This window comes from Cryptomeria japonica, chromosome 8 (genome assembly GCF_030272615.1).
Source record: "Cryptomeria japonica chromosome 8, Sugi_1.0, whole genome shotgun sequence".
Lineage (NCBI taxonomy): Eukaryota > Viridiplantae > Streptophyta > Pinopsida > Cupressales > Cupressaceae > Cryptomeria > Cryptomeria japonica.
The window spans coordinates 151,239,295-151,247,842 of record NC_081412.1 but is presented as its reverse complement, the minus strand read 5'-3'; positions in this window follow the sequence as shown (position 1 = coordinate 151,247,842).

Genomic DNA, 8,548 nt, shown 5'->3' with positions numbered 1-8,548 from the left:
GTAATATTGTTCTACTATTGACCATAGAATAATAATATTGTGGGTTAAAATCCCACCATGGTTTTTTTCTTTTGGGTTTCCACGTAGTGTTATGGTTGTATGCTTATTTGGATTTTGTTTATGTACTTTGTGTTTAGTTATTTGCATCCGATGGTTGAAGAATCAGATTAATAAACTTGTGAACTACAGAACACTAATCCACCCCCCCCTCTCAATGTTCATTGATTCCAATAATTGGTATCATATCCTGGTTCCTCCAAGGAAGTCTAACAGATTGAAGAAGATCCGGAAGATTGAATCAATGGACTCTGGTTTGCAGAAACAACTTACTGTGGCACTTGAAGATCTTGATGAAGCGATGAAGGAACATAATAGCTTAAAAAGGAATTTGAATGCAGCTGAAGACTTCATTAAGAAATTGAAAGATTAATTGAATACCTCTAGAGAAAAGATAAAGGAATGGATGGACAAATTGTAGGAGAAAGAAGAACAAAGTGTTGATAGTCAAGCCCCACAAGACAAGGCTGAAGAATGTGAGAAGTTGGCCAGGGAGAATGCAGTTTTGAAGAATGAAATGCAATCTATTATAATGAAGCTGACTAAGGAGATTGAAGACTAGAAGAAGAATGAGGAAACCCTGACTCAATTACTGAAGGATAGATTAGATGAATGCTATAGATTGACATATGAGAATGATCAACTGAATCTTGAATTGGTGCAAACAAAGAATGATGGACAAGAACTTGAAAGACATATCATAATTTTGAGAGATGAGATGGCTACTGCTAATGAGCATAAAGAAAAATTCAAAGCTAGTTCATCCCGGTTGGATGAGATGCTAGAAATTTAGAGACATGGGAAAGATAAATGTGGACTTGGATTTGAGAAAGGAGAATCTTTCGGTTCTGGTCAAAACAATCATTATAAAAAGGACAAGAAACCTTCGGTAAGATAGCCCAATTCATATAAATTCAATGGTAAATATTTTACATGTGGTAAATTTGGTCATATGGCAAATCAATGTAGAAGTAGGATGAATAATGGGATGATGAATAATATGAACAATGGTCCTACCTTCACTGGTCAATGTTTCATATGCAACAACTGTGGTCATAAGTCAAACATGTGCAGAATAGTGATAAATAACATTCAAAACAAGAGATTCTATTCTTGTGGGATGTTTGAACATATATCTAACCAATGTAGGGTGAAACCATCTTCAGGCCTATGCAGAGGAGTGTTATTTGTCATGCATGTAACAAAGTAGGTCATATTGCAAGATATTGTAGAAGAAAGAATGCACTGGTGAACAAGAATAAATTTGATGAGTTTAGGTAAAGCAAAGGTAGAAGAAATCATAGATCGACATAAGAAGATGTGGGTGAAAAAGGAAGATTTGAATGTGAAAAATGAGTCCACACATGAATCTGGTGATGGAACCTCATCTGGTAACTAGGGCTTTTAGGCCTTAGGGGGATTTTTTCATGTAGATCCATCGAACCCCCTCTTCAAAGATCTATAACCGGTTATGGAAGGTTGCAGAAGATGTAGATCAAGTATGCAGATAATATCCGAAAGATTTCATGGAGATTTGGCACTCCGATAGGCGATTTTCATGAAAAGTAAGATAATCGGCAACTTTAAGGATGAGCATTTATTACAACTCAAAATTAGGTTTTTGAAGGTTAAAAGGGCATTTCAAAAGCTTATTCTTTACAATGCGAATGAAAGAAAAGAGCAAAGAAGAAAAGTGGGAGAACTAAGAAGTCTCATCACTCCCCGGATGGACACCTTACTTGGAGCTCAGCAGGATGTAGTCAGTGCCTTAGGTAAACCAGTACCATCTAATCTCAAAGGCATTGAAGTTCATGCAAACATGTTTAGCTCTCTAATTAATGTTTTAGATTTCTTCTTGAGAGGATGGAATGAGTACTTGAAATCCTTGAAGGTCACTTATGTAGACATTTTTAAATTCATGTAGATTATTGCACTCATTTGTACATAAGTTTTGGTGGATTCCTACCCTTTTTCATTGATGTCAAAGGGGGAGAGAGTTAGTAGAGAGCATTGAAAAATGATTCTCATTCTTAGGGGGAGTTAGTTGAGTGTACAAAATTCAGATTATTGGATTGCTTGCAGTTTTTGGAATAATTATCATTTTTCACAGTGTTGCCATCAATGCCAAAGAGGGAGATCATTGGAAAAAGACACTAGTCCGGTGATGCTCTGGTGAATATTTATGATGTCTAGTACATGATATTTCTTAGGAGTTTTCATTAATAGAAACTCAACCTATTGATCTTATCCGATATGGAGTTTGGGATATCTGAATGTCTTGAGTAAGTTTTGATATGTATGTCGATAATTCTCAGTGTATAGTTTTGGTGAGAAGTTCTCATTTCTGGTGATGTGCTTTTGGTTTTAGTCTGAGTTAAATTGATTGAGTATGAGAAGAAGATCATCAAACAATTCTATCCTCCGGTGTTGTTTCTTAAGCATGTTAGAAGGTCTGGTATCCGGTAGAGCGGTAAAATAGGGTTATCTTCATTGTTGGTGGTGTGATGTATGGACCGGATGTCTTGAGGTGATTCTGGTGGTTGTTGGTAAGTTTTAGGTAATTGGGTAGACTTATGAGAAACATGTGATCATATGTTTTGGATCCGATATATGGTTTTGTGAAGATTTGAGCCAACTTGAAGTTACACGTTTCTTGTTTTGATATTTTGAGAAGCCGACTCATGGGAGATCTATTTTGGTGGTGTAGATATATAAGATGGTGCTGGGTGATCTTTTTGGGAGTTATGTATGTGTGCGAAATCATTTTTGGTGTGATTGAACGTAATTTCATATGTGCATCTTGAGATTTTAATGACCCGATAATCAATAGTAGAGTAGAACAGAGCAGTTTATCAGAACAACAACATCAGATCATTCATAAGCCTAACCGGAACTGATTTCTAGTATTTGTATATGTTATACCCCAGTTCACACATTGTATTAGCTTCTATATCATATTTGTAGGACAGTGAGTCCTCCAGGGTTGCAACCCTGTTTTGTAATTAAGCAGTGAGCTCTAGGCAGTGTGCCTAAATGCATGTGCATTCCTCTTATGTAATATTGTTCTACTATTGGCCATAGTATAATAATATTTTGGGTTCAAATCCCACCATGGTTTTTCCCTTTTGGGTTTCCATGTAAAAAATCTTGGTGTTATGGTTGTATGCTTATTTGGGTTTTGTTTCTGCACTTTGCTTTTAGTTATTTGCATTTGGTGGTTGAAGAATCAGATTAATAAATTTTTGAACTATAGAACACTGATTCACCCCACCCCCCCGTGCTCACGGTCCATTGATTCCAACAGATACAAGTTTGGAGCATTTTGAGTCAAATCTAACCCTGCCATCATATCCAGAGGCCTAAGAACCCCAAGATTGTCTATTAATTCATAAAAATATTAGCACATTCTCTTGGGCCTTGAAAAAAAATCCCTTCCATGGCTGTACAAATTTCATAAATGCATATTCAGCTACAAGTTTTTCAAAATTATTTTATTTTATTTTTTAAAAAATTAAATTTTTATTTTAATTTTTTTTTTTAAAAAAAAAGTGCATTGATTACACAAGTTTGTGTATAAAAGACATACACATGACAGGGACAACCACATATCAATGCACTCCACATGGTGGTACAAATGCCATGCAACAACCCCATCCATGCCAAATGTCAATAGAATATTCTATAAGGAATATTTTGTCAAAAAGAATATTCCACAAGCAATAACATAGGTAATATTCTAGAGCAGTCGCCAGATTTTGTTGACATCATCACTTAAAGAATATTATATAGGAGTATTCCAACATGTAGGCATATTCCTTACTGACATCAATAGGAACCTATAAAAAAATTTCCCCCCTCTCAAGTGAAGTTTTCTATTTGGTAGTTTGGCTTCACGAGGGCATATCTCAGTCATTTGTGCTCCTTTTTATGAGATTTTTTTTTGGGGGTAGAATTTTGTGCTCTTCATAGTGGTGTAATAAGATTTTGGTTGTGTTTCCTTTATTTTTAAAAAATTGTAGTTTCTCATAGGTGTTGTTAATCAATCCTAGTTTTGGGACCTTCTAAGGCTTTGTTTGGTCTCATATGGTAACATTTTTTAGTTCTATTTTTTGAAAGTGCATGATCTTTTGGAGGGAATAAGGTTCTAGGAACCATAGTCCACTATGACTAGGGTGCTAAGCAACATAGTCCAACCAAAAGGATACAAAATAAATATGGTTGCAGAGTTACCAGGCCCAAGACATGAGATCTGTTGAATATCCTAGACAACTAAGAGGGGGGGGTGAATCAATTGTACATTAAATATTTTACTTTTCCCACAAAAAATATATTTGGTAAACCAATCTCAGATTACTTAACCATAAGATGATATAAACATGAAAGAATATGGACATGAAACACCAAATATGACATGGAAAACCCAAGAAGGGAAAAACCATAGAGAGTGTTAGTTCTCAATATGAAATGACTTATTAGGATGACACCAGTTAAGGTGATTTTTTACAAAGATGGCTCACTGCCAGAATGCTCTTTGTAGATGGGCTCACTGTCGGGCTAAAACTGCTAGAAAAAGAAGAGAGGCTCATTGGTTAGAAGAAATAAAGAAAGAATCCACTACTAAGGCACCATTGTCGCATAACTGAATTGTCAGAAGAAACCTTAGGCTCACTGCAATAGATACCAAACAACATCAACACACAATCATACCAGTCAGCCACAACCAAACATAACCTCACACAAACCAACATGAGATAGATCTTCTTTTCAATCCAAATTATTCTATGTCTTTCTATCTTTTCTATATATTCCTAATTACAATCATTCTTCATTTATATTGATCTCTAAAATAGAATTTTCAAGTTGGCCAAGGATATAAAGAAACACAAGGATAAGTGCACCAAGATGGTGTGCAAAAAGTGGGGTATAAGTGGACACTTTTTTTCTTTTCTGAAATCAAGTAAACTTGAAATTGGAGGAGAATGTTGAGAGTCACCCACTGAAGATACGAAGATACTCAAAGAACAAAGATTGTAGTACTCTAAATCTAGTTTCCAAAATACCATTTTTTTTCAAAATTGGATAAGATTAAGGGGGTCAAATCCTTCGCGCATGAAAAACAGAGTTTGATTTTTTCTGAAAAAACATAACATAGTGTTTGATGTGCGCATCAAAAAAGTCATAGTTAGATTTAGTATTTTTACAAATCCTTTGGCAGAAAGATAGTTAAGAGTGAGCACTAGAAGTTGTGTATTTTTTTGTAATTTTTTGTTGAGTATTTTTTTTTTTATGGTTTTTCCAATCGAACACATCCTGAAAATCAGGTACATGTTTGTGTGCAAAGCATAACTTGCACCAAAACAATAAAAAATGCAAATAATTTTTTTTTAAATTGTAAAGAATCAAGTGCACTACAATAATATATAAATTTTTTAAAATTTTGAAAAGTAGATCAAAAGTTATTAAAAAAATGGTACACGTATGTCTCTGAGAACTATGGAGACATTGGTAAAAGAAATTCAATAATAATATGTTATTGTTCAAATCTATAAAAAAAATATGGTTAGAAAGCTCAGAAGATGGGTGAAAATATGGTGGCAATTCTAGAAATACCCACTTGATGAAGTGTAAATGTGATGATGAAAAAGTCGAGAAACCAAGTTCATAAAACAAAATACGTCAAAAAGGAGGGAAATGGAGGGAAATCAAACTTCCAAACCGGAGCTTTGTCATCCAAGCCTATTAACAATCCTAAACAGACAAGAGCACGTACGGGTTTTCTTTTGAGTAAGAACCACGTACGGGTTCCTTTTGAATAAGAACCGCGTATGGGGTTTCTTTTGAATAAGCACTACGTACGTGGTTATGTCTGTGATACTCTAACATAAAGAAATTAATGTGTATGTTTAAAATGTGTGTGTGCATACATATATGTATATATGATATGTGTATATATATATAATATGTGTATGACGTATGTATACATATATGTATGTTTATAATATATATATGTATAACATATATAATATGTATGTATGTGTATTATCTTTTGATATTTTATGTATATGTGTATGTACATATACATGTATATTGATATATATTGTCTTTTGATATTTTATTGTACATTGTATTCCTCTCTCTCTCTCTCTCTCTCTCTCTCTCTCTTAGAACCCCACATAACACCATTATTACAATATAAAAAGAAGTGCCAATACTACTTACAAAATTCTACACCTAAGGGGTCATATGGTGTCCTAAGGGGTCATAGGACACCATACGACCCCTTAGAACACCATACAACCCATAATGACACCATATGGTGTCGTAATGGGTCATATGGAGTCTTAAGGTGTCGTAGGACACATTATGACCCATAACGACACCTAAGGGGTCATATGGTGTCCTAAGGGGTCATAGGACACTATATGACCCCTTAGGACACAATATGATCTCTAATGGCACCTAAGGGTTCATATGGTGTCCTAAGGGTTCATACAACACAATATGACCCATAAAGACACCTAAGGTGTCATCTGGTGTCCTAAGGGGTCACAAGATACCATATGACCCCTAAGGACAACATACGTCCCATAACGACACCTTATGGTGTCGTAAGGGGTCATATGGTGTCCTAAGGGGTCATAGGACACAATATGACCCCTAATGACACATAAGGGGTCATATGGTGTCCTAAGGGGTCACAAGATACCATATGACCCCTAAAGACACCATACGACACATAATGACACCATATGGTGCCCTAAGCAGTCATAGGACACAATATGACCCCTTAGGACACAATATGACCCCTAACGACACCATATAACCCTAATGTGGTGCTCTAAGGGGTCATGTGGTGTCCTAAGGGATCTCTCTCTTTCTCTCTCTCTCTCTCCCCTAGGACCCCACATAACACAACATGACCCTTTAGGAGCATCTGATGTCCTAAGGGGTCAGGATGGCAATATGTCTTTATGGTGTCGTAAGGTGGCAAGATGAACCATTATCAAAATATAAAAAGAAGTACCAATAATTATTATAAGAACAAAAAACTAGCATGCTCCCCCTCTCTCCCTTCCTCCATACCCCATCCCTCTCTCTCTCTTCTTCTCTCCCTCCTCACTCTTTCTCTCTCCCTACCCCCTTTATCTCCCTTACTTTCCCATCCCCCCCTCTCTCTCTCCCTCTCTCCCTCTCTCCCTTAGGACCCCACATAACACCTAATGACATCATGTGTCCCCTTAGCACACCACATGACCCTTTAGGAGCATATGATGTCCTAAGGGGTCATACGGTGTCCTAAGGTGGCAAGATGAACCATTATTACAATATAAAAAGCAGTACCAATACTACTTACAAAAATAAAAAACTAGCATTCTCACCCTCTCTCCCTTCCTCCATACCCCATCCATACACAAATTCAACTTGGTAAACAACTTCTTTATCTGAAAATTGGCTACAAGCCTCGCAAGTTGTTTATAATTGGAAAAAATTTCATTATCACCCACTTTTCTTGTGTAGAGAAAATTCAGAAACACTTTCAAGGTTTCTCCTCCTACCTCCTCCACTATCACTTCTACTCTTTCATTCTCCATGAAACCTGCAACCTGAAACACAATAATTTCTCCTCCCACCTCTTTCATCACTATATTTTGTTTACCTATCTCATTATATACCACTTGGAACATAATAATCTTATCTCCCACCTCCTTTATCACAATCACTCCTTTCTTTTGAACCATCAGATCCTCTTCAAACATGGCCCGGAAAACATCTGACATGTTTACCTACTAATATATTATAAAACAAAAGACAATGAATTTTCTCTCTCTCTCTCTCTCTCTCTCTCTCTCTCTCTTTGTCTCTCTCTCTCTCTCTCTCTTTGCCTTTCTCTCCCTCTCCCTCCTCCCTCTCCCTCCCTCCCTTTTCCATCCTCTCTCTCTCCCCCTCTCTCTCCATCCCCCTCCCCCCCCCTCTCTCTCCATCCCTCTCTCCCTCTCTCTCCCTCTCCATCCTCTCTCCCGCCCCTCTCTCTCCCTCTCCCTCTATCTCCCTCTCTCTCTTTCTCTCTCCATCCCTCTCCCTCTCTCTCCCTCTCCCCCTTTCTCTCCCTCTCCCTCCCTCCCTTTTCCTTCACATTTTCTTTACTACAAGTAATGCATATGGGGTGGGAATATGGACATGGGTTTGCTGAGCATTTTTAGGGGATAAAAGCACACATGGGGTTACTGAACATACCACGTACACGGTTATTGGACATACTTTTAGCTTCCTAACAACCTCAACAACCTCAAAATTTTTTTTAGGTCGTTGAAGGCCCCACTACAACTGTTACTACGCTTATGTGATAGTTTTATACGTAGAAGTAAGTGATTTTTTTTTTTTCACAATTTCAAATGATTGGATTGTTGTTCTTATTAGTTTGGTCAATGTTATTGTGATTGTTTAATAGTTTTGATTTAAAAAAATAGTGATAATGCTCAATTTTATGGTT